The 25,790-nt window shown below is 42.7% G+C and overlaps 1 long non-coding RNA gene across 1 annotated transcript; it reads left to right on the top strand.

Annotated features, from left to right (window-relative positions):
* LOC134359106 (uncharacterized) lies at nucleotides 1-24,604 on the top strand. Its single transcript, XR_010021042.1, has 3 exons — nucleotides 1-20; nucleotides 7,419-7,534; nucleotides 24,591-24,604. It is a non-coding gene; the product is annotated as an uncharacterized LOC134359106 (long non-coding RNA).
* The last annotated feature ends 1,186 nt before the right edge of the window (nucleotides 24,605-25,790 follow it).

Raw genomic sequence — 25,790 nt, forward strand, 5'->3', positions numbered from 1 at the left:
CTATTGTTTACTCTCTACAGGTAAGCCATTAATATTTTATTCCAAAGATTGTGCATGTGTAATGAAAAAAGAAATATATATTCAGGAGAATCAGGTTTAACTTCGCTGGCATACGTCGTGAAATTTATCGTTTTGCGGCAGCAGTACAGTGCAATACATAATATTAAGAATCTATAAGTTACAAGAAGAAATAAATTACAATAAAAATCGCTATTTACAGTTTTCCTGTATTCAGTTGATAAATTGCCAATAATAAGTTAGCCCAGTAAACTTCTTCAATGTCTTCATCAGAAGCCAACAAGTTAAATTACTCATTGAAAGCCATCTGTTTGATAGAATCTGCGTGCTTGGTAATAGCTTAAAGTCTTCAAGGTTTAAAATAAAACCATGATAATGCAGAGTGGTAAGTTTCATGCTTAGCGTTTGCCAGCCCTGCCTGATCAGGGAAAATTTCCTAAGAATGATCTTTTATACAACTTCATTGGCAAAAAGCTGCAAACACTGGGCTCGGATGCAGTCTGACCAATGCCTCATAAAGTCTCAGCACTCCTTCAGCTACTCAGCAACTCCTCTGTGGGATCGACTTTCCTGCTTTCACCACACCATGGGAAAGAGGTTTAATCTGCATTTGGTCAACTAGTTTGCAATAAATTCATTGGACCTGAGTCTCAGCGTTCCTTGGGATCATCTTTTCTATATTCACATGGGTTCTTCATTGGTCAGGGCATCAAAAGCCTGGGGAGAATGCAGGAGAAGGAGGTTGAGGATAACAAATCAGCCATGATAGAATGGCAGAGCAACTCGATGGGTCAAATGGCCGAATCTGCTTCTAATATATGTCTTATGGAATGAGCCCCCACCATAGAGTTAGGGATAGACTAAAGAAACTGGAGGAAACTAGAGCATTTGGAGGAAACTGTCATGATCCGGATCGGGGTACCTTTAAATGTACCTTGTTTGCGCTATGATCCGGACCATTGATTCCCTGTTTTCCCGTGTCCCTCGACTTTGGTGATTAGAGGCAATCAACACTCGGCTGAACCGATAGTTTATAGTCTCCGGCTTTCAGTCGTTCGGCACGGGAGCATCTGCAAAGTCACGGTGTGCCAATGTCATCTGGCCGGAGCAAGCTTTGTCTCCGCCCGAAGCGAGTGCCGGTAATTCGCCTTTCCTCACCAAAGCAACCCTGTCCAGTTAACTTGCTGAAGCGAGTCTGCAAAGTTTCCTCTTTAAGGTGGGTCCGTCAGTTAACCCGCCGGAGAGAATCAAGAGCCGCTGTCTACTGTTCCCGGGCCGGGTCGAGAGCTCGGCACTACCCGGAGGTTCCAAGCACCATGGCCTGGCTCTGGCGGCATCCAAGTACCACGTCCACGTCCACGTTCTGGCTCCAGCGGCATCCAAGTACCACGTCCACGTCCTGGCTCCAGCGGGATCCAAGTACCACGTCTACATCCTGGCTCCAGCGGCATCCAAGTACCACGTCTACGTCCTGGCTCCGGCGGGATCCAAGTACCACGTCCACGTCCTGGCTCCAGCGGGATCCAAGTACCACGTCTACGTCCTGGCTCCGGCAGGATCCAAGTACCACGTCCACGTCCTGGCTCCAGCGGGATCCAAGTACCACGTCTACGTCCTGGCTCTGGCGGCGTCCAAGTACCACGTCCACGTCCTGGCTCCGGTGGCGTTCAAGTACCATGTTCAAGTCCTGGCTCTGGCAGCGTTCAAGTACCATGTCAAGTCCTGGCCCTGGCGGCATTCAGGTACCATGTCAAGTCCTGTCCCTGGCAGCGTTCAAGTACCATGTCAAGTCCTGGCCCTGGCGGCATTCAGGTACCATGTCAAGTCCTGTCCCTGGCAGCATTCAAGTACCATGTCAAGTCCTGGCCCTGGCGGCTTCCCAGTTCTGAGTCATGTCCTGGCCCTGGCGGTCCGTTATTCCTGTCCTACCCCTTTGTCTGAATCCCTTCTCTGCCCCTCTCGCCTCTAGCCCTTGTCTGCAGCCCCCGCCTGCACTTCGGTCTAGTTCCATCACCGGAGCTAGATAGGTACTGTCTGGTGTCCATTCGTGTTGGTCTTGTCTTGTCTTGTCCTCGCCTCAGTGGGGTAAGTCAGGCAGTCTTGCCGTTGCCCCGTGGGGAGTCATGTCATGTCTTGTCTTGTCTTGTCCTCGCCTCCATGGGGTAAGTCAAGCCGTCTTGCCATTGCCCCGCGGAGGGTCATGAGTCCCAGCCCTATGTTCTGTACCCAAGGAGGGGTCCCGGCTCTCTGTACTGTGTGTGAGTCCCGGCCCTATGTCCTGTACCCAAGGAGGGGTCCCGACTCTGTTCTGTGTACGTGTCTATGGTTCCATGTACCTGCTCTCCCGAGACCGAGGCTCTGTTTTCCATGTTCCTCCTCTCCCTAGCCCATGTCATGTCCTTGCCTGGTTCTGGGGTTCGAGCCCGAGGCAAGACCCAGGTACTGGGTCCTTGCCCAGTCTCTGGCTCGGAGTCCATACCCTAGCCTCTTCATGTCTCCTCTAGTTCTGGGAGCCGATTCCTAGTCCAAGTCCGGACCCTTGGTCCCAGCCTAGTCGTAGTCCTGAATCCTTGTCCAGTTCGCTATTTCCTGCTCCTGCCTTGCTCTCCTGGGATCGAACAATAAACTAAATCTAATTAACCTCACAAGAAGTGTCTTGCATTTGGGTCCAGCCTTGCTCCCAATGCCCCCGTCTGTGTGACAGAAACCCATGCATTTCACAGGGAGGACGTACAGACTCCTTACAGGTGACATCATAATTGAACTCTGAACTGCAAGATCCTGAGCTGTGATAGCATCGGGCAATCCGCTACAGTACCATCCCCCCAAGTATTGTGACTAGTATGATTATGGAGCAGTATTTGTACTGATGCAGTAAGCGGACACTCTGTGCCATTACTGGAGGATACAACTGGTTACTATGTTCATTGGGTGCTTTCTCATCCAGAAACATATGCAGTCAGGAAAGGATGGAATCTGGGGATAGGCATGTAAAAATATTTCTTCAAATAGGGGATGGTTCACAGCAGTAGCTGCAACACTCCCTTAAGAATCAATAAAGATATGATATATGAGTTACCCTTTGTGATTTGAAATTGTTTCAAAGTGCTCTACAGCCTGCTATGTAGAGACTTTTGTAGTTATGTATGTAAAAAAAAACTCTTCTACTCCCCACTCTGGCCACTCTCACCTGCCCATCATCTCCCCCCCCAGTGCCCCTCTTCCATTTCTCCCATGGTCCACTCTCCCCTCCTACAACGTTCATTCTTCTCCAGCCCTCTACCTTTCCCACTCAACTGGCTTCACATCACATTTTAGCTTGTCCCCCTCCCCCTCCCCCCCCCTTGTCATTCTGGCCTCTTACCCCTTCCCTTTCAGTCCTGCTGAAGGGTCTTGGCCCAACACATCGACTGTTTATTCATTTTCATAGATGCTGTCTGACCTGCTGAGTTCCTCCAGCATCTTTAGGTCTTTTACGCAGTCTCTGTAGAGGCAGTGCTGTAGTCCATTTGCATGTGATAATGTCTGCTTTAATTCCTTGTTATAGCCACCTGATCAAACAGATTATCTGATAAAATTACACAATGCAACGTATCATCAGAACCGAATATACACCCAGTAGCCATTTTACCATAGAACCAGGATGAACCAGAAGGGTCCTAGAAGACAGCGGTGTGGCTAATGTAGATGAACTGAACACACTGATGAGGGAGAGGGAGAAGTGGAGAGTCCATCATCGTGCCCGACCCCTAGGCCTGAGTTGACGTAGTAGTAGTAGTAGTAGTAGTAGTAGTAGTAGTAGTAGTCGTCGTAGCCACTTTACTAGGAACCTCCAGTGCCTGATAAAGCAGTCAATGGGTGTATGTTCATGGTCTTCTGCTGCTATAGCCCATCCACTTCAAGGGTCACGGTGTTGCTCAGTCAGAGATGCTCTACTGTACACCACTCTTTTAACATGTGCTTATTTGAGTTACTGTCACCTTCCTGTCAGCCTGAACCAGTCCGGCCATTCTCCTCTCATCTCACATTAACAGGGCATTTTTGCCCATTTACTGCTGCTCACTGGATGTTCTGTTTTGCACACCCTTGTCTGTAAACTCTAGAAACTGTTGTACATGAAAATCCCAGGAGATCAGCAGTTTCTGAGGTGCTCAAACCACCCTGTCTGGCACCAACACTCATTCCATGGTCAAAGCCACTTAGATCACATTTCTTCCTCATTCTGACGTTTGGTCTGAACAATTACTGAACCTCTAGACCATGTCTGCATGTTTGGATGCATTATGTAGCTGCCACACAACTGGCTGATTAGGTATTTGTATTAACAAGCAGGTGAACCTAATAAAGTGGTCACTAAATGTATACGTATTCATATAGATCCATATATAAACACTATAGTGCCAGCTTAGATTTTTACAGTATATTCCTGGACATGCACCCTGCCGTGATGGATAAGGGTACTACTAACTGATGTGGCTAATTACTGTACCGAGATTCCAGGGTCATGAACTACATAGCAAGCAACAGCTGTTACACTATCAGCCACAGCTCCCAGGAATGGTCGAATGTTTTCCTGGAGTATGTATGCTTTGCTCTAGCGGACCTATTTGCTAGCATCAGGAGCGGCAATAGAAACATCTGATCTTACGTCCCAACCCAAGCATGCCGGAGTCATTTTAATAAGATCCCAGCATGTATCCACATGTAGCCTGGGACGAATTAAGCAGGCCCATACAGTTTACAATCCTCCCCATAATGGGTGCAATCAAATCTGTAGGACAAATCTTCAGTTTAGCTGGGCCAGAAGGTTTTAATAGTCAAATTGTTTCTTTTGATTTAGAGATTCTAAGTAAATTGAAATGATAAAACACTAAAAAATGCACAAACTAAGTTCAAAGTCTCTTGATTTCTGGCATCTTCCAGTTCAGCCCTGAAGAAGGGTCCCAGCCCAAAATGTTGACTGTCTTTTCATTTCCATAGATGCTGAGTTCCTCCAGCATTTTGTGTGTGTTGCTTTGATATTATGTGAATGGATTGTGATTTGGATTATGATGATACCTGTCACTGATAGATTTCCTTATGGCTTGCAGGGGTTCCCAATCCTTTTCATGCCATGAAGCAACCCGAGGGGTCTGTGGACCCCGTGTGGAGGAACAACTATTCCATTCTCCTTTACATTTGTGTATCGATGAATGACAATGAACTATCTCAAATCTTGAATCTTTAATCTTGACTGTAGATTATTGAAAAGGCTTTTAACAGTCTCCCCACTTGCTGCTATTTTGGGTCTCCTGATTAACTCTGGTATAGCTCATGTAGGAGTGGAAGTAAGGAGTGTTGCTAGAAAATTAATTAAAATAGGTTACTTCATTACTTTAGCTGAAATTTAAACTCATACTTCAAACAGACTCATCAATAACACATATTATACCTCGAAGCCACAATTTTTTACATTGCCCTTACTGATCTTTCTAACCTGTCAATTAAACAGAGAGCTTACTGCATGGAGTGAATATTACGATCACTTTCACTAGCTGGTTGACCTAATAGTTTATTATGTGTAAACCAGATGATCGTCCAGTGAATTATTTGGGACAAAATTGGCTAATGGTGGAAATGTGACTAATCGGCACATGAGTAGCCCAGATGCAGACGGCGCAAGAAGTTTGTGCTTAATATTCTGATTTAAGCAATTACTAGTGCTCACTGCTGGAAAATGCCATTGTAAACCGGACAGACCCAACTGTATTTCAGAGCAGCGGGCACCTGTTCTTAAGGCAGAAGTGTGTCATCATTAAAGCTGAGTGAATTTATTCAGAGTCTTTGCAACATGGTAGATCAGAATCAAGTTTAATATCACTGATGTATGTTGTGAAATATGTTGTTTTGTTGCAGTAGTACAGTGCAAAATGCTATAAATTACAATACAAAATATATATATATAAAATAATGAAATTAAACTCGTTCGTGCATGGTAGGTCATGTCTAACATATCTTACAGAATTTTTCGAAGAAGTTACCAGGAAGTTGGATGAAGGCAAAGCAGTGAATGTTGTTTACATGGACTTTATCAAGGCAGCTGGCAAGGTCTCACATGGGAAGCTTTGTGGGGGAAGCCAGAGGGTGATAGTGGAGGGTTGCCTCTCTGACTGGAGGCCTGTGACTGGTGGTGTGCCACAGGGATCAGTGCTGGGTCTGTTGTTGTTTGTCATCTGTATCAATGATCTGGATGATAATGTGGTAAACTGTGGATGACACCAAGATTGGAGGTGAGTGGACGGTGAGGAAGGTTATCATGGCTTGCAGAGAGATCTGCATCAGCTGGAAAACTGGGCTGAAAAATGACAGATGGAATTTAATGTAGACACGTGAGAGGTTTTGCATTTCAGTAGGACCAACCAATGCAGGTCTTACACAGTAAATGGTAGGGCATTAAGGAGTGTTGTAGAATAAAGGGGGCTGGGAATACAGGTCCATAATTTGTTAAAAGTGGTGTCAAAGGTAGACAGGGTTATAAAGTAATCTTTTGGCATATTGGCCTTCATAAATCAATGTATTGAGTACAGAAGACGTGATGTTATGTTGAAGTTGTATGAGACATTGGTGAAGCCTAATTTGGAGTATTGTGTGCAGTTTTGGTCACCCACCTACAGGAAAGATTTAAAAAAGGTTGAAAGAGTACAAAGAAAATTTACAAGGATGTTGCCAGATCTGGAGGACCTGAGTTATAAGGAAATATTGAATGGGGTAGTACTGTGTTCTTTGGAACATATAAGATTGAGGAGAGATTATGAGTGATATAGATAGGGTAAATGCAAGCAGGCTTTTTTCACTGAGGTTGGATGGGACTACAACCAGGGGTCTGGCTTAAGGATGAAAGGTGAAAAGTTTAAGGGGAACATGAGGGGAAACTTTTTCATTCTGAGGGTCGTTAGAGTGTGGAATGAGCTGCCAGCACAAGGGGTGCATGCGAACTTGATTTCAACATTTAAGAGAAGTTTGGGGAGGTACATGGATAGTAGGGATATGGAGGGCTACGATCCTGGTGCAGGTCGATGGGAGTAGGCTGTTTACATGGTTTCGGCATGGACTAGATGGGCCAAAGGACCAGATTATGTGCTGTACTTCTCTATGATTCTAAATAAGTAGTGTCTTCACCTCATGTTCTTGATATTTTCTGCTTATTTATATTATTATTTTCACCTCTATTTTATATTTTCACAGTTTATTGTCTTTCAGACACTGTTTGTCCATTTGGTTGGGTGTGGCCTTTCCTTGACTTTATTGTGTTTCTTGGATTTCTGTGAATGCCCACAATAAAATCAATCTCAGGGTCGTAGATGGTGACGTATATGTACTTTGACAATAAATTTACTTTGAACTTTGTACCATTTATCCAGATCCAGATTTACTAAACAAGAAACTTCATGACACAAAGAGTTTCTGCAGATGCTGGAAACCCAAAGCATCACACACAAAATACTGGAGGAACTCAGCAAGTCAAGCAGCTTCTAGGGTGAGGAATAAACAGTCGATGTTTCAGGACGAGACTTCATCTAGACTGGAAAGGAAATGGGTAGAAGCCAGAATAAGAAAGTGGGTACAAACTGGCAGATGATCAGTGAGGAGTAAGGTGCATGGCTGGGAAAATGGGGACGAAGGAATTTTACGACCTATCTCTATGATAATATCTCTGATTCTGTACCTTGGGAAAATGATACTCTAATGTTGAGTCTTCTGTCTACTCTACAGTATTTGTCCTCTCATATGTAATAAATATCTATCAGGTTATGCACTCAGCCGCCACACTCCAGAAAAAACAACTTCTCCTTCTCTCACATGCCCTTTATTCCAGACAGTATTCAGGTGCGCTGTGTGTTATTCAGTGACATGAGGTAGTTTGATGACTAGGTCACAGGGCTTTATAAATGTTCAGTAACCAGTCACCACAAATTTAGGAGAGGAATTTCAGTAACTAACCTGAGAATCTTTATACAATATGCAAGATTTTTCAAAATGCATGAATCGCTGGGTGCAATCAATGGGTTACCACTGGCATAGCATACTGATTTTAGACATCTGGGTGGTCATGTCATTCAGATGCCTAACTCACGTCTCCCCAAACAGATCCTTTACTCCCAGTTGAAGGAAGGTCCGTGAGCCCCTGGTGGCCAAAGGAAACGCTTCAAAGATAACATGAAAATTAGCCTGAAGAAATTCAACATTATATCTAAAACCTGGGAAGACATTGCAGTCAATAGATACGCCCGGAGGAAATCTGTTCAAGAAGGACCTGTGCTACATGAGAGTAGTCTCAGCCAAACTGCAGCTGCAAAAGGAGAAACTAACAAGTAAATCACCCAACCACTAACCACAGTCACCACTTACTGCACCAGAATCTCCTGGATCGACCTGAACAGCCACCTAAGGTCCCACCAATAGGAGAACAGTATACCTGACTTGAGGTTCCTCAACGTTGATATAGCTGGGAGGTGGCAGTGCAGATAAGCTCCCACTACCTATTAAATGCTCCCAGTGGTGTCCGTCTCAAATAGCCTCTGAAATACAGGAGCTGGACCATGCAGATACAAAAAGAAAGACACTAGATAAAAATAATACAAATAAGCAGTGTATATTAAGAACATGAGATGAAGAGTCCTTGAAAGTGAGTCCATAGGTTGTGAGAACAGTTCAATGATGGGGTGAGTGAAGTTATCCACTCTGGTTCAAGAGCCTGATGGTTGTGGAGTATTGTGTTTCCGAACCTGGTGGTGTGAGCCCTGAGGCTCCTGTACCTTCTTGCTGATGGCAGCAACGAGAGGATCACACTGAAAATACTAATTCATTCGACTCTACAACCTCGTCATATTCTTGCAAGCTCAGACCAGAGTGCTTCTCATGTAGTAAGACTGAACACACTGCACTCCAGGAATTTTATTTCGTATAAGTAGACAGGTTGGTTGCTCTGTTAATAACTAAGAATATTAAAATACTTTGGGCCCATCAATGAGTTGTGCACTAATTATCAGGGACAACTGGCTCCTATTGAAGAGCACTGATGCAGTTCATTTCATCTCAATGATATGAAAGGAGATCTGAAAGGCAACCATTCTTGTCATCCTGGTACAGTATACCAGACTGAACCACTACACTGGTCAGGATGCACTTCAACGTGTCCAGTTGATCATACCACAGAGACACAGATATCTTTGATTTATCATCCTCATTGCCAAAGTGACAAACTTTAGTATATGCTCATGATGAGTTGATTTGGAGCCATTTTCTCCCTGCATTCTGATCTGCTTGTTTTTAGAAATGGTTTCAATCTCTGGATATCAGTTTTTTTTAAATCTCTGTCGTCCTCAAGAAGGAAAAACAAAGCAGACAGGATACAATGTGGATGAGGGTGAGATTTAATTATTCGCATTTCCTTACAATGCAGAAGGAGACTATACAGCCCATCAATTCTATGCCAGTTCACAAAGCAGTCTCATCTCTTCTCCACATATTTTCCCAACAATCTTTTCTCACACACCTTCATTAACATGCCTATCATTCTCCTATCCACAACTTACTGTTTTCAATTATCCTATCAGGTAGCATTGAAAGGAAGCCAGGGAACCAGGTGAAACTCACATAGTCACAGAGCGAGCATGTGAACTCCATACAGACTGTAACAAGGCGAGGGGATCAAACCAGGGTCACTGAAAGAAACTGAACAGGGTGCCACTGTAGGATGAAGATGTAAACAGAAATACTTCGCCAATGTAGCCCCACCCCATAGAGGCCCACCAGTTTCAACTCCGTGGCCACCTGATTACCACCAGCAATTCGACATTAGATATAAATCTTATTCTTTCGTTCTTTATTAATCTTTTTATTGATTTAAAAGGAGCATAAGTACAAACAAGAGGAGAATTATCTCAAATATATATATTAATAACAATACAATCAAAGAGTGAAATAGACATTATTAAAATCATACATAGTGATAAGCTAGTGTGTAGTATATAATAAAAAAGCGGACAGCTAATTCTCCTCTTATCAATTCATGGAGAGGAAAAAAAACTTTAAATTTTAAATGAAGAAAGAAAAACCCCCAATACGTTATACAAAAAAAAGGATGAGAAAAAAGGACTGGGCAGTCCATTCTGAGGATAGGACCAAAAAAAGAAAGACTTCCTGATCAAATCTAAAACTTCGAAAAAAAATTGGAAGAGTAATAAATCAAATCAAATGAAAATCTTGAATAAAAGGTCACCATATTTGCTCAAATTTAAAGGATATATCAAATGTCCAAATTCTTATTTTCTCTAAACTTCAACAGGACATAATGGAGGAAAGCCAATAAAAGACAGGAGGTGGATTAGAATCCTTCCACTTCAGTAAAATGGCTTTCCTAGCCAATAAAGTTGAAAAGGCTATCATACGTTGAGCAGAAGCAGGAATACTTCCTGGTCTTGATGGGGTAATCCCAAATATTGCCGTAAGTAAGTTAGGTTGTAGGTCCAGATCCAAGACTTTTGATAATGTTTTAAAAACATCCCTCCAAAAATTGTCTAGCTTTATACAAGACCAAAAAATATGAGTTACAGTGGCCACCTCACTATTACATCTGTCACAAATAGGATTGATATTGGAGAAAATACGCGCTGGCTTATCCTTTGACATATGGGCTCGATGCACTACCTTGAACTGTATCAAGGAATGGCGGGCACAAATAGATGAGTTATTAACCAAATGAAAAATTTTACTCCATTGATTGTCTGAGAATGACTCTTGAACTTCCAATGCCCAAGCACGTTTAATTTTATCATTAGATATCATTCGTGAATTCAATAACCGTTTATAGATTATAGCTATCAACTCTTTTTGAAATGGTTTAAACTGAAAGAGAGCATCTGTCATATTAAGTGGATAAGCAGAAGGGTAATTTGGCAACAAACCACGTAAAAAAATTCCTAATTTGTAAATGTCTAAAAAAAATGTACATTAGATAAACCATATTTATCCACTAACTGAGAAAAAGACATTAAACAATCCCCTAAAAACAATTCTAAAAAAGTCATTATTCCCTTAGTTTTCCAAATTAAAAAGGTCTTACCCAAAATTGATGGTTTAAAAAAATAATTAAAATGGATATTACTAGAAAGAACAAAATTATTTAACTCAAAAAAATCTACGAAACTGAAACCAAATTCTTAAAGTATGTTTAATAATGGGATTAAAGTCTTGTCTACTAATCTTAGAAAACACAAAGGGAAGAGGAGTTCCCAGTATTGAGGCCAAAGAGAACCCCTTCACCGAGTTTTCCTCCAAATCCAGCCATGAAGAACATTCATGTATGTCTGAGTAATGAATCCAAAAAGTAATATATTGAATATTAATTGCCCAATAATACATTCTAAAATTTGGCAAAGCCATACCACCATCCTTTCTTAATTTCTGGAATAAAGGTTTACTCAATCTAGGATTTTTATTATTCCAAGTATAAAATAAGATTATAGAATCTATTCTATTAAAAAATGTTTTAGGGACAAAAGTAGGAACTGCCTGAAATGTAGATAAGAATTTCGGTAGAACTATCAGTTTAATAGCATTAGTTCAACCTAATAATGATAACGTCATAGGTGACCATTTAGAAAGCATTTGTTGGGTGTAATCAATTAATGGGAGAAAATTATATTTATACAGGTCCTTAAAATTTTTAGTAATTTTAATACCAAGATAAGTAAAGTAATTTTTAGCAATACTAAAAGGAACTTGATGATATTGATCTGAGTAATTATTAATAGGAAATAACTCACTTTTATATAAATTTAATTTATATCCAGAAAAACTACTGAATTCAGAAAATATAGATAACATAGAAGGAATAGATTTCCTAGGATCTGAAATATAATCCAACAGGTCATCAGCATACAACGAAACCTTGTGTACTTTGTCCCCTCTCTTAATACCCTGAACAGTATTGGAATCTTTAACAGCAACAGCAAGGGGTTCTAAAGCCGTTAAATAATAAAGGGCTGAGAGGACATCCCTGTTGAGTACCTCTGTATAATCTAAAGTAAGGAGATTTATGATTATTAGTTATAACTGCAGCCATAGGGGCATGATAGATCAATTTGATCCAGGAAAAAAAATCCCAGACCAAAATTATATCTTTCCAAAACCTCAAATAAGTAAATCCACTCCACCCTATCAAAAGCTTTCTCCGCATCAAGAAAACAACACAATAAGTTTCTTCAGATGGAGAGGAGTGAATAACATTTAATAATTTTCGAATGTTAAAATGTGGATATCTATTTTTAATAAATCCAGTTTGATCATTAGAAATAACAGGAGGTAAAATACTCTCAAGTCTATTAGCCAAAATCTTAGAAAGAATTTTAAAATCCACATTCAGTAAAGAGATTGGACTATAGGAAGCGCATTCAGATAAATCTTTTTCTTTTTAGGAGTTAGTGAGATTGATGCCACATGCTACAAAGTTCAAAATTCAAAGAAAATTTATTATCAAAGTACATATATGTCACCATATACAACCCTGAGATTCATTTTCTTGTGGAACCGGGTCAGGTCACAGATCTTTCAGTGGGTGAGCATCTGGGGGACAGTGACTACCGCTCCCTGGGCTTTAGCATTATCATGGAAAAGGATGGAATGAGAGAGGACAGGAAAATTTTTAATTGGGGAACGGGAAATTATGAGTCTATAAGGCTAGAACTTGTGGGTGTGAATTGGGATGATGTTTTTGCCGGGAAATGTACTATGGACATGTGGTCGATGTTTAGAGATCTCTTGCAGGATGTTAGGGATAAATTTGTCCCAGTGAGGAAGATAAAGAATTGTCGGGTGAAGGAACCATGGGTGACAAGTGAGGTGGAAAATCTAGTCAGGTGGAAGAAGGCAGCATACATGAGGTTTAGGAAGCAGGGATCAGATGGGTCTATTGAGGAATATAGGGAAGCAAGAAAGGAGCTTAAGAAGGGGCTGAGAAGAGCAAGAAGGGGGCATGAGAAGGCCTTGACGAGTAGGGTAAAGGAAAACCCCAAGGCATTCTTCAATTATGTGAAGAACAAAAGGATGACAGGAGTGAAGGTAGGACCGATTAGAGATAAAGGTGGGAAGATGTGCCTGGAGGCTGTAGAAGTGAGCGAGGTCCTCAATGAATACTTCTATTCGGTATTCACCAATGAGAGGGAACTTGATGATGGTGAGGACAATATGAGTGAGGTTGATGTCCTGGAGCATGTTGATATTAAGGGAGAGGCGGTGTAGGAGTTGTTAAAATACATTAGGACGGTTAAGTCCCCAGGGCCTGATGGAATATTCCCCAGGCTGCTCCATGAGGCGAGGGAAGAGATTGCTGAGCCTCTGGCTAGGATCTTTATGTCCTCGATGTCTATGGGAATGGTACCGGAGGATTGGAGGGAGGCGAATGTTGTTCCCTTGTTCAAAAAAGGTAGTAGGGATAGTCCGGGTAATTATAGACCAGTGAGCCTTATGTCTGTGGTGGGAAAGCTGTTGGAAAAGATTCTTAGAGATAGGATCTATGGGCATTTAGAGAATCATGGTCTGATCAGGGACAGTCAGCGTGGCTTTGTGAAGGGCAGATCATGTCTAACAAGCCTGATAGAGTTCTTTGAGGAGGTGACCAGGCATATAGATGAGGATAGTGCAGTGGATGTGATGTATATGGATTTTAGTAAGGCATTTGACAAGGTTCCACACGGTAGGCTTATTCAGAAAGTCAGAAGGCATGGGATCCAGGGAAGTTTGGCCAGGCGGATTCAGAATTGGCTTGCCTGCAGAAAACAGAGGGTCATGGTGGAGGGAGTACATTCGGATTGGAGCGTTGTGACTAGTAGTGTCCCACAAGGATCGGTTCTGGGACCTCTACTTTTCATGATTTTTATTAATGACCTGGATGTGGGGGTAGAAGGGTAGGTCGGCAAGTTTGCAGATGACACAAAGGTGGTGTTGTAGCTAGTGTAGAGGATTGTCAAAGATTGCAGAGAGACATTGATAGGATGCAGAAGTGGGCTGAGAAGTGGCAGATGGAGTTCAACCCGGAGAAGTGTGAGGTGGTACACTTTGGAAGGACAAACTCCAAGGCAGAGTACAAAGTAAATGGCAGGATACTTGGTAGTGTGGAGGAGCAGAGGGATCTGGGGGTACATGTCCACAGATCCCTGAAAGTTGCCTCACAGGTAGATAGGATAGTTAAGTAAGCTAATGGGGTGTTAGCTTTCATCAGTCAAGGGATAGAGTTTAAGAGTCGTGAGGTAATGACGCAGCTCTAAAAAACACTGGTTAGGCCACACATGGAGTGCTGTGTCCAGTTCCAGTCGCCTCACTATAGGAAGGATGTGGAAAGGGTACAGAGGAGATTTACCAGGATGCTGCCTGGTTTAGAGAGTATGGATTATGATCAGAGATTAAGGGAGCTAGGGCTTTACTGTTTGGAGAGAAGGAGGATGAGAGGAGACATGATAGTAGTATACAAGATATTAAGAAGAATAAATAGAGCGGACAGCTAGCGCCTCTTCCCCAGGGTACCACTGCTCAATACAAGAGGACATGGCTTTAAGGTAAGGGGTCAGAAGTTCAAGGGTGATATTAGAGGAAAGTTTTTTACTCAGAGAGTGGTTGGTGTGTGGAATGCACTGCCTGAGTCAGTGGTGGAGACAGATACACTAGTGAAGTTGAAGAGATTACTAGACAGGTTTAGGAAAAACTTCTTCGCACAGAGAGTGGTGAATCTGTGGAATTCTCTGCCACAGGAAACAGTTGAGGCCAGTTCATTGGCTATATTTAAGAGGGAGTTAGATATGGCCCTTGTGGCTAAAGGGATCAGGGGGTATGGAGGGAGGGCTGGTACAGGGTTCTGAGTTGGATGATCAAGCATGATCATACTTTATGGCAGTGCAGGATCGAAGGGCCGAATGGCCTACTCCTGCACCTATTTTCTATGTTTCTATGTTTCTATGTATATGGAGGAATTTAAGGTGGGGGGTTATATGGGAGGCAGGGTTTGAGGTCGGCACAACAATGTGAGCCAAAGGGCCTGTACTGTGCTGTAATATTCTATGTTCTATGTTCTATGATATACTCAATAAATCCATAATAAAGTAATAACTATAGAGCCATATGATATAAGAGAAGAATTAGGACATTTGGCCCATCGAGTCTGCTCTGCCATTTCATCATGGCTGTCCATTTTCCCTCTCAGCACCCCATATCTCTTCATACCCTGACCAAACAAGAATCTATTAACCTCTGCCTTAAGTATACATAAAGACTTGGCCTCAACAGCTGCCTGTGGCAAAGAATTCCTTAGATTCACCATGCTCTGGCTAAAGAAACTTCTCCTTATCTCCATTATAAAAGGACACCTCTCTATTCTATGGCTGTGTCCTCTGATCTTAAACTCTGTCACCCCCTCCGCATCCACTCTAACAAGGCCTTTCACCATTTAATGAGGTCACCCCTCATTCTTCTGAATTCCAGCGAATACAGACCCAGAACCAACAAGCACTCTTCATATGACAAGACATTCAATCCTGGAATTATTTTCGTGAACCTCCTTTGAACCCTGTCCAGTTTCAGCACATCTTTTCCAAGATAAGGGGTCCAAAACTGTTCACAATACTCCAAGTGAGGCCTTACCAGTGCTTGATAAAGTCTCGACATTACATCCTTGCTTTTATATTCTAGTTCTCTTGAAATGAATGTTAACATTGCATTTGTCTTTCTCATTGCTGACTCAACCTCCAAATTCACCTTTAGGGAATCCTGCACAAGGACTCCCAAGTCCCTTTGTGCCTCAGATTTTTTGTATTTGCTCTCCATTTAGAAAATAGTCAATCCTTTCATTTCCTCTACCAAAGTGCATGACCATACACTTCCTGACACCGTAATCCATCTGCCATTTCTTTGCCCATTCTTCTAATTTGTCTAAGTCCTTCTGTAGCTTCTCTACTTACTCAGAACTAGCTGCCCCTCCACCTATCTTCATATAATCTACAAACTTTGCAACAAAGCCATCAATTCCATCATCCAGATCATTAACAATTAACATAAAAAGAATTGGTTCCAACACAGACCTCTGTGGAACACCGCTGGTCACTGGCACCCAGCCAGGAAAGGCTCCCTTTACTCATAGTTATAGTCATAGTCATACTTTATTGATCCCAGGGGAAACTGGTTCCCACTCTTTGCCTCCTGCCAATCAGCCACTGCTTTATCCGTGCTAGAACCTTTCCTGTAATATCATTCACACGTAGCTTGTTAAGCAGTCTCGTGTGGCACCTTGTCAAAGGCCTTCTGAAAATTCAAAGTACACAACATTAACTGATTCTCCATTGTCTATCCTATTTGCCAGTTCTTCTAAAATTCCAACAGATTTGTCAGATAAGATGTTCCTTAGAGAAATGATGCTGACTACAGCCTATTTTATTATAAACCTCCAAGTACCTTGAGACCTCATCCTTAATCATCGACTCCAACATCTTCCCAACCTCTGAGGTCAGACTAGTTTCCTTTTGTGCCTCTCGGCCTTGAAGAGTGGAGTGACATTTGTAATTTTCCAGTCTTCCAGAACCATTCCAGAATCTCGTGATTCTTGAAAGATTGTTATTAATGCCTCCACGATCTCTTCAGCCACCTCTTTCAGAATTCTTGGGTGTGCTCCATCTCATCCAGGTGACCTGCAGATCTTTCGATTTCCCAAGAAACTTCCCTGTAGTAATGGTGACTTCACACACTTCATAACCCCTGACATCTGGAACTTCCACCATTCTGCTAGTGTCTTCCACCTTGAAGACTGATCCAAAATACTTATTCAATTCGTCCATCATTTTATTGTTCCCTATTACTACCCCTCCAGCATTGTTTTCCAGCAGTCCAATATCCACACTTGCATCCCTTTTGTGCATTATATATCTGAAGCAAGTTTTATTGTCTTCTTTAATATTATTGGCTAGCTTACTTTCGTATTCCATCTTTATATTCTTAATGACCTTTTTAGTTGCCCGCTGTTGGTTTTTAAAAGTTTACCAATCCTCTAACTTCCCATTAATTTTTGTTCTATTATTATATGCTCTCTCTTTGGCTTCTATACAACATAGAACATAGAATAGTACAGCACAGTACAGGCCCTTCGGCCCACAATGTTGTGCCGACCCTCAAACCCTACCTCCCATATAAGCCCCCACCTTAGATTCCTCCATATACCTGTCTAGTAGTCTCTTAAACTTCACTATTGTGTCTGCCTCCACCACTGACTCAGGCAGTGCATTCCACGCACCAACCACTCTCTGAGTAAAAAACCTTCCTCTAATATCCCCCTTGAACTTCCCACCCCTTACCTTAAAGCCATGTCCTCTTGTATTGAGCAGTGGTGTTCTGGGGAAGAGGTGCTGACTATCCACTCTATCTATTCCTCTTACTATCTTGTATACCTCTATCATGTCTCCTCTCATCATCCTTCTCTCCAAAGAGTAAAACCCTAGCTTCCTTAATCTCTGATCATAATGCATACTCTCTAAACCAGGCAGCATCCTGGTAAATCTCCTCTGTACCCTTTCCAATGCTTCCACATCCTTCCTATAGTGAGGTGACCAGAACTGGACACAGTACTCCAAGTGTAGCCTAACCAGAGTTTTATAGAGCTGCATCATTACATTGCGACTCTTAAACTCTATCCCTCGACTTATGAACACCCCATAAGCTTTCTTAACTACCCTATTCACCTGTGAGGCAACTTTCAGGGATCTGTGGACATGTACCCCGAGATCCCTCTGCTCCTCCACACTACCAAGTATCCTGCCATTTACTTTGTACTCTGCCTTGGAGTTTGTCCTTCCAAAGTGTACCACCTCACACTTCTCTGGGTTGAACTCCATCTGCCACTTCTCAGCCCACTTCTGCATCCTATCAATGTCTCTCTGCAATCTTTGACAATCCTCTACACTATCTACAACACCACCAACCTTTGTGTCGTCTGCAAAGTTGCCAACCCACCCTTCTGCCCCCACATCCAGGTCGTTAATAAAAATCACGAAAAGTAGAGGTCCCAGAACCAATCCTTGTGGGACATCACTAGTCACAACCCTCCAATCTGAATGTACTCCCTCCACCACCACCCTCTGCCTTCTGCAGGCAAGCCAATTCTGAATCCACCTGGCCAAACTTCCCTGGATCCCATGCCTTCTAACTTTCTGAATAAGCCTACCGTGTGGAACCTTGTCAAATGCCTTACTAAAATCCATATAGATCACATCCACTACACTACCCTCATCTATATGCCTGGTCACCTCCTCAAAGAACTCTATCAGGCTTGTTAGACACGATCTGCCCTTCACAAAGCTATGCTGACTGTCGCTGATCAGACCATGATTCTCTAAATGCCTATAGATCCGATCTCTAAGAATCTTTTCCAACAGCTTTCCCACCACACACGTAAGGCTCACTGGTCTATAATTACTCGGACTATCCCTACTACCTTTTTTGAACAAGGGGACAACATTCGCCTCCCTCCAATCCTCCGGTACCATTCCCATGGACAACGAGGACATAAAGATCCTAGCCAGAGGCTCAGCAATCTCTTCTCTCGCCTCATGGAGCAGCCTGGGGAATATTCCATCAGGCCCCGGGGACTTATCTGTCCTAATGTATTTTAACAACTCCAACACCTCCTCTCCCTTAATATCAACATGCTCCAGGACATCAACCTCACTCATATTGTCCTCACCATCATCAAGTTCCCTCTCATTGGTGAATACCAAAGAGAAGTATTCATTGAGGACCTCGCTCACTTCTACAGCCTCCAGGCACATCTTCCCACCTTTATCTCTAATCGGTCCTACCTTCACTCCTGTCATCCTTTTGTTCTTCACATAATTGAAGAATGCCTTGGGGTTTTCCTTTACCCTACTCGTCAAGGCCTTCTCATGCCCCCTTCTTGCTCTTCTCAGCCCCTTCTTAAGCTCCTTTCTTGCTTCCCTATATTCCTCAATAGACCCATCTGATCCTTGCTTCCTAAACCTCATGTATGCTGCCTTCTTCCACCTAACTAGATTTTCCACCTCACTTGTCGCCCATGGTTCCTTCACCCGACAATTCTTTATCTTCCTCACCGGGACAAATTTATCCCTTACATCCCGCAAGAGAACTCTAAATATCGACCACATGTCCATAGTACATTTCCCTGCAAAAACATCATCCCAATTCACACCCGCAAGTTCTAGCCTTATAGCCTCATAATTTGCCTTTCTCCAATTAAAAATGTTCCTGTCCTCTTTGATTCTATCCTTTTTCATGATAATTATAAAGGCCAGGGAGCGGTGGTCACTGTCCCCCAGATGCTCACCCACTGAGAGATCTGTGACCTGACCCGGTTCATTACCTAATACTAGATCTAGTATGGCATTCCCCCTGGTTGGCCTGTCCACATACTGTGACAGGAATCCATCCTGGACACACTTAACAAACTCTGCCCCATCTATGTTGGCTTTGACTTCCCTTGTTAGCCACGGTTGTGTCATCCAGTCTTTAGAATATTTTTTTCTCTTTGGGATGTATATATCCTGTGCCTTCTGAATTGCTTACAGAAATTCTAGCCATTGCTGCTCTGCTGTCGTCCCTGCCAGTGTTCTTTTCCAATCAATTCTAGCCAAATTCTCTCTCATGCCTCTGTAATTCCCTTTATTCCACTGTAATACTGATACGTCTGACTTTAGCTTCTCTTTCTAAAATTTTAGCATGAATTCGATTTTATTATGATCACTTACCCCCAAGGGTTCTTTTACCTTAAGATCTCTAATCAATTCTGGTTCAATGCTCAACACCCAATCCAGAATAGCTGTTCCTCTCGTGGGCTCAAACATGAGCTGCTCTAAAAAGCCATCCTGTAAGCACTCTAGAAATTCCCCCTCCTGGAATCCAGCACCAATCTGGTTTTCCTAATCTACCTGCATATTGAAGTCCCCTATAACTGTTGTAATATTGCCCTTTTGGCATGCATTTTCTATCTCCCATTGTAACTTGTAAGCCACATCCTTACTACTGTTTGGGGTCTGTGTACAACTCGCATTAGGGTCTTTTTAACCTTGCAGTTCCTTAGCTCTATCCACAATGATTCAACATTTTCTGACCCTGTATTACCTCTTTCTAATGACCTTGATTTCATTTTTTACCAACAGAGCAATGCTGCCCCCTCAGCTTTCCTGCCTGTCCTTTGATACTTTGTCTATCCTTGGACATCATGCTCCCAGCTATAATCTATCAGCCATGATTCAGTGATGCCTTCAACATTATACTTGCCAATTTACAACTGTGCTGCAAGTTCATCTACTTTATTATGTATACTGTGCACATTCAAATACAACACCTTCAGTCCTGTGTTCACCCTTTCCAATTTTGTCCTCCTTTTATACTGCAACTCATCTGGTTGACTATAATTTTGCCCTATCAACAGCCTCTCCTCACTACACATTGCCTCTGTCTGTAAACCAGCTACCTCATCTTCAGCACCACTACCTGCCTTTCCCTTGATAATTCTTGCATTGAGATATATGCAGCTCCATGCAGCAGTTGCACCATGCTCAACCTTTTGATTCTTAACTTTGTCTGAGTTCTTACTAACATCTGCTGCTACAACCTCTTCATTAACTTTTCTGGCGCTCTGGTTCCCATCCCCTTGGAACTCTAGTTTAAACTCCACCGTGCAGCCTTAACGAATCTTCTCGCTGGGATATCAGAGCCCCTCCAGTTCACATGCAAATTGTCCCTTCTGCACAGGTCTCACCTTCCCTAGAAGAGAGATCAATGATCCGAAAACTTTATGCTCTCCCTCCTACACCAATTCCTTAGCCACCTCTTAAACTGTATTAAACTTCCTAGTTCTGGCCTCACTCATACATGGTGCAGGTATCAAAACTGAAGTCACAACCTTTGAACTCCTGCCCTTTAACTTAGTACCTAACTCACTGAACTTACTGTGCAGAACCTCACTGGTCCTATCCATCTCATTAGTACCCACATGGACTACAACCTCTGGCTGTTTACCCTCCCACTTGAGAATGCTGAGGACTTCGAGATATCCTGGACCATTCCCCTAACTAATGAATCTCCTATCACCAAAATGTTCTCTTATCCTCCCTTCCCTTCTGAGCCACAGAGGCAGATTCATGCCAGAGGACTGGACCACTGTGACTTTCATCTTCCACAGTATCCTGTTGTTAAGGGCAATGGCCACAGAGGTACTCTGCACTGGCTCCTTAACTCCTTTGCCCTTCCAGATTGTCACCCAGTTTCCTGTGTCCTGCACCTTAGATGTAACTACCACTCTATATGTCCTATCACCGCCCCCCCCCCAGCTCCCAGCCTCCCAAATGATCCAGGCTTCATCCGTTTCTACCTCCACTTCCTGACTGTGGATTGTTAGAAGCTGCAGCTGGGTGCACTTCTCACATTTGAGGTTGTCAGGGACACTGGAGGTTTCCCTGCCTTTCTCTCATCCTGCAAGAGGAGCACTGTCCTGCTTGTCATCCCTAGAGTCCTAACTGAGCAGATATAAAGAAGAGAATGAAAAAAACATGAGCTTTTCTTTCCTTTGCCTTCTCTAACTGCAGCCTCTCTTTGCAGGAGCCTCGAAGAGCTAAAGCCTCAAGACCACTACTCTGACTATGGTCACTATGCTTGCCCCGCCTTCTTTTAATTTGCTCTTGCTGCTACCTTCTATCCTGGGGCAGTAAACCTGATTGAAATCCCCTCCTCTCAAGACTTCCAACGTCTAGATTGGCCGCAGGTCAAAGCTCCTTTTCACTAGCCTGACCCGCTGCTGCCCTTTATCCTCAGGGAGTGGACCTGATTGAAGTCCCCTCCTCTCGAAACTTCCAATATCCGGTCCAAGCTAATGATTAATGATTAATGATTATAATCAATAAAAGACTACAATAACTTGGGTTTTCAATTAGTATACAAAATACAAGAAACCGTTCAAATACAAAAAGAAAGAAATCATAAATAAATAAGCAATAAATATTGAGCACATGAGACGAAGAGTCCTTGAAAGTGAGTCCATAGGTTGTGGGAACTTTCAGGTGAAGCTGAGTGACGTTATTCTCTTTGGTTCAAGAACCTGATGGTTCAGGGGTGATGACTGTTATTGAGCCTGGTTGTGTGAATCCTGACGCTCCTGTACCTGGCAGCAGCGAGAAGAGAGCATGGCCTGGGTGGTGGGAGTCCCAGATGATGAATGTCACTCTAAGGCAGCATTTCGTGTATATGAGCTGAATGCTGGGAAGTATTGAGCTAAGTACCCATGATGCACCTAGCTGTATCCACTATTTCTGTAGAACTCTCCATTCAAGGACATGGATGTTTCCATACCAGGCTGTGATGTAGCCAGTTAATAAGAAGTTTTTCAAAGTTTTCCAGTAGATGTCATGCTAAATTTTTGCAGTATCCTAAGGAAGTAGGGATGCTGCCGTGCTTCCTTCATAGTTGCACTTATGTGATGGGCCCAGGAAGTAATAACACCAAGGAATTTAAAATTGCTGATCCACTCTACCTCCGATCCTCCGATGGAAACTGGCTCATGGACCTCTGGTTTCCTCCTCCTGAAGTCAATAATCAGCTTGGCCTTGCTGACATTGAGTAAGAGATTGTTGTTCTGGCACCACTCGGCATATTTTCAATCTCTCTCCTATATGCTGGTTCATCACCACTTTTGATTTGGCCTGTGGCAGTGGTGTTGTCAGCAGACTTCAGCATGGCATTAAAGCTGTGCTTAGCCACGCTGTCCTAAGTGTAAAGTGAGTGGAGCAGGGGGCTAGCCTTGTGGTGCACCTGTGCTGATGAGATGCAGAGGAGATGTTGTTGCTAACCCAACTGATCCGGGTCTTCAAGTGAGGAAATTGAGGATCCAATTGCACATGGAGATATTGTGGCCGAGGTCTTGGAGCTGATTGATTATTTGTGAGGAGATGATGGTTTTGAATGCTGAGCTATAGTTGACAGATAGCATCCTGATGTATGCGTGTTTGCTGTCCAGGTATTCCAGGGTTGAGTGAAGAGACAATGAGACGGCATCTGCTGTGGACCTGTTGCTCTAATAGGCAGTCAGAGTTGATCCAAGTTGCTTCTCAAGCAGGAGCTGATATATTTCATCAATAACCTCTTAAGACAATTAATCACAGATAGGGTTCAGGGAAGATCTCCCTCCCTGCCATTGCTTCCCCACCCCCGCCAACTCTAACAATGATTGCAAGAGTTCCCACCAAGAGTTTGACCTCCAACCATCATTGATTTCATAACTGACAAACAAAAGAGGATGCTTCTTGCACTGAACATTCAGAAGACAAACGTCCTTCATCAGCTCACTTCTGCTACTCCCTGTATCTCAACAATCCCCAGGATGCACAACCCGTCTCTGGATCTCCTTCTTTACTTCAGTGGTCACCTTCAGTGAGGGCAGCCTTTCTGATGAAATCTACGATTACCTCAAATACCCCAGCACCATTTTCATTACCAGAGGAAAAGATGTTGGAAGACCAAAGCTTCCAACTTAACACCAAATCTGTGGTCTACTGATCACTGAGGTCCCTGATCTTTTGTGTGCTTCACAGACATGCACATCTTGCAGTGGATGCCTCAAATCACTTTGAAGTTTTAGTGAAGCTGTTTCCTTAGTTTACTCCAATCCACTGGCAGGATAGGCAGAGGAATGTCTGTGTCCTGTTCCATGTCAACAACAGCAGCATCAAGGCTCAGCCAAATCTCAAAGGCTGGCCCTCCCATTTTACCCGCCTGATAACAACTCATAACCATTCTACTCTAAGCTCCATCATAGCAAGCTACTTCTAGGCGGGTAAAGAAAAGACTTCATGAATATTCTTGAAGCATATTTGGAAAAAGTGTTACATTATAAAAACATAGAAAACTTACAGCACAACACAGGCCCTTCAGCCCACAAAGCTGTGCTGAACATGTCCTTACCGTAGAAATGACCTAGGGTTACCCATCCTTGTAGACTTTTGGAAACCCCTGACCCAAGTATTACCTACTGGGGAAGCTACTTGGAAAGCAGCTGCAACAAAAGTCACCAAAGGGACACCTGGAAGCAACCATGAATGCGGGGAGAAATATGCAATGATCCAAGCAATTGCCCCACCTTTCCTATCAAGCACCAGCGACCCCAGTCTCCACAGACTGCAGATCCCGCAGAAAGCTCACCAGTCTCCGCAGACTGCAGATCCCGCAGAAAGCTCACCAGTCTCCGCAGACTGCAGATCCCGCAGAAAGCTCACCAGTCTCCACAGAGCTGGCAAGCAGGGTTAACCCAAACAGGCCATTTTGGTCAGCATGGACCATCTTATTGACGACAATTTCTTACTTGAACTTTGCATGTTGTAGATTTCTGCGATCCTATGATGTGTTTACAAGATGGAGAACATGTGGGAGAACAAGAACTGCTAATTTACCAGCTTTTTAACAGTAACTTTACATCTGCCTCTGCAAGTTCCATGTGTTGGCAATTGTTTTTCCTTTTCTGCCGTTTATAGGAAGATGAAGTGGAGACTATGATGATGGGATATCTGGGCCTCAATGAGAGACGCATTTCAAAATCACTGGTGGTGGAATATATTCTGTATCTCATCTTAACAGATACAGAACCACTGTTTAAGAAGGTAAGGACAGTTAGCCAAGTCTAAATATTATGGATTGTGAGCCATCTTATAAAGCTGACTCCAGCAAAACAGCAGAAAACATATTCACAAATTCACTGTACAAAACAATCGTAAGGAATTTTGATTCTCAGTTCTGTAAATCTGATATGCTTTTTGTGTGTAGAAGATCGGACAATTTATTTTTTTCTTTACAGGATGCAACACATTCCAAATTTGTTTGCATCTTGATAGAATTGTTCTTATTATCACCAACCGTCTTCATCATTTTATAGTGTTGTTCAGTCATTTGGTGGCTGGCTGTTTTGTCATATTTCAAATCAAGCTGCCAAAATATTTATTTTTTGTTATCGCTTCATTTGATTATTGCAAGTATAATTTCCAACTGTTATAGAATCCTGTCTCACCATCACCCATACTGAACACCCTCCTGCCAAACGCTCTAGTTGACTGTAATTCTGTGGAAATATACTTCATTAAAGAGAATCAGATTAGCATCTGCATTGCAGAGATTGCTCTGTTCTACCAAAGGAAAAGTTACTTGTTAGAGGGAAGGAGACAAAATCAAACAGTGGTTTCAAAATATAGACAAGCTTCGGAGAAAAAATAATTTGTAGTGCTAAGGGCAGAGAATATATCTAATTAAACTTCTTTACCAGGTGTTACTGTCGATTTGATGGGATAAATGGCCTTTTGTGTCAACTGACTGGATTATCAGAGAGCTTGAATTTCTAGATATAGGAAAAATGTTTCCACTTAAGAATGGAGAACAGAAATTGGGGCCATTAGTACATTAATCACAGCCTGAAATAGTGTAAAGTTCAGGAAAAATGTTGTTAATCAGAGAGTGGAACTTGCTAACATGAAAATAATAAACAGAAACACATCTAAGGGAAAGCAGGATTGCCAAATGTCAGAGAGAGTACTACAAGAGATTTTATTTAGAGATACAGCACAATGACAGGGCTCTTCCTGCGGAGAGAATGTACTAACTCTCTACAAATGGCAACAGTCCCTTATTGGTAGGTTGAGGTAAAAAGGAGCCTTAGGAAGAATATTAGTGCTGACTCAAATCTA

Source organism: Mobula hypostoma, chromosome 19 (genome assembly GCF_963921235.1).
Source record: "Mobula hypostoma chromosome 19, sMobHyp1.1, whole genome shotgun sequence".
In the NCBI taxonomy this organism is placed as follows: domain Eukaryota; kingdom Metazoa; phylum Chordata; class Chondrichthyes; order Myliobatiformes; family Myliobatidae; genus Mobula; species Mobula hypostoma.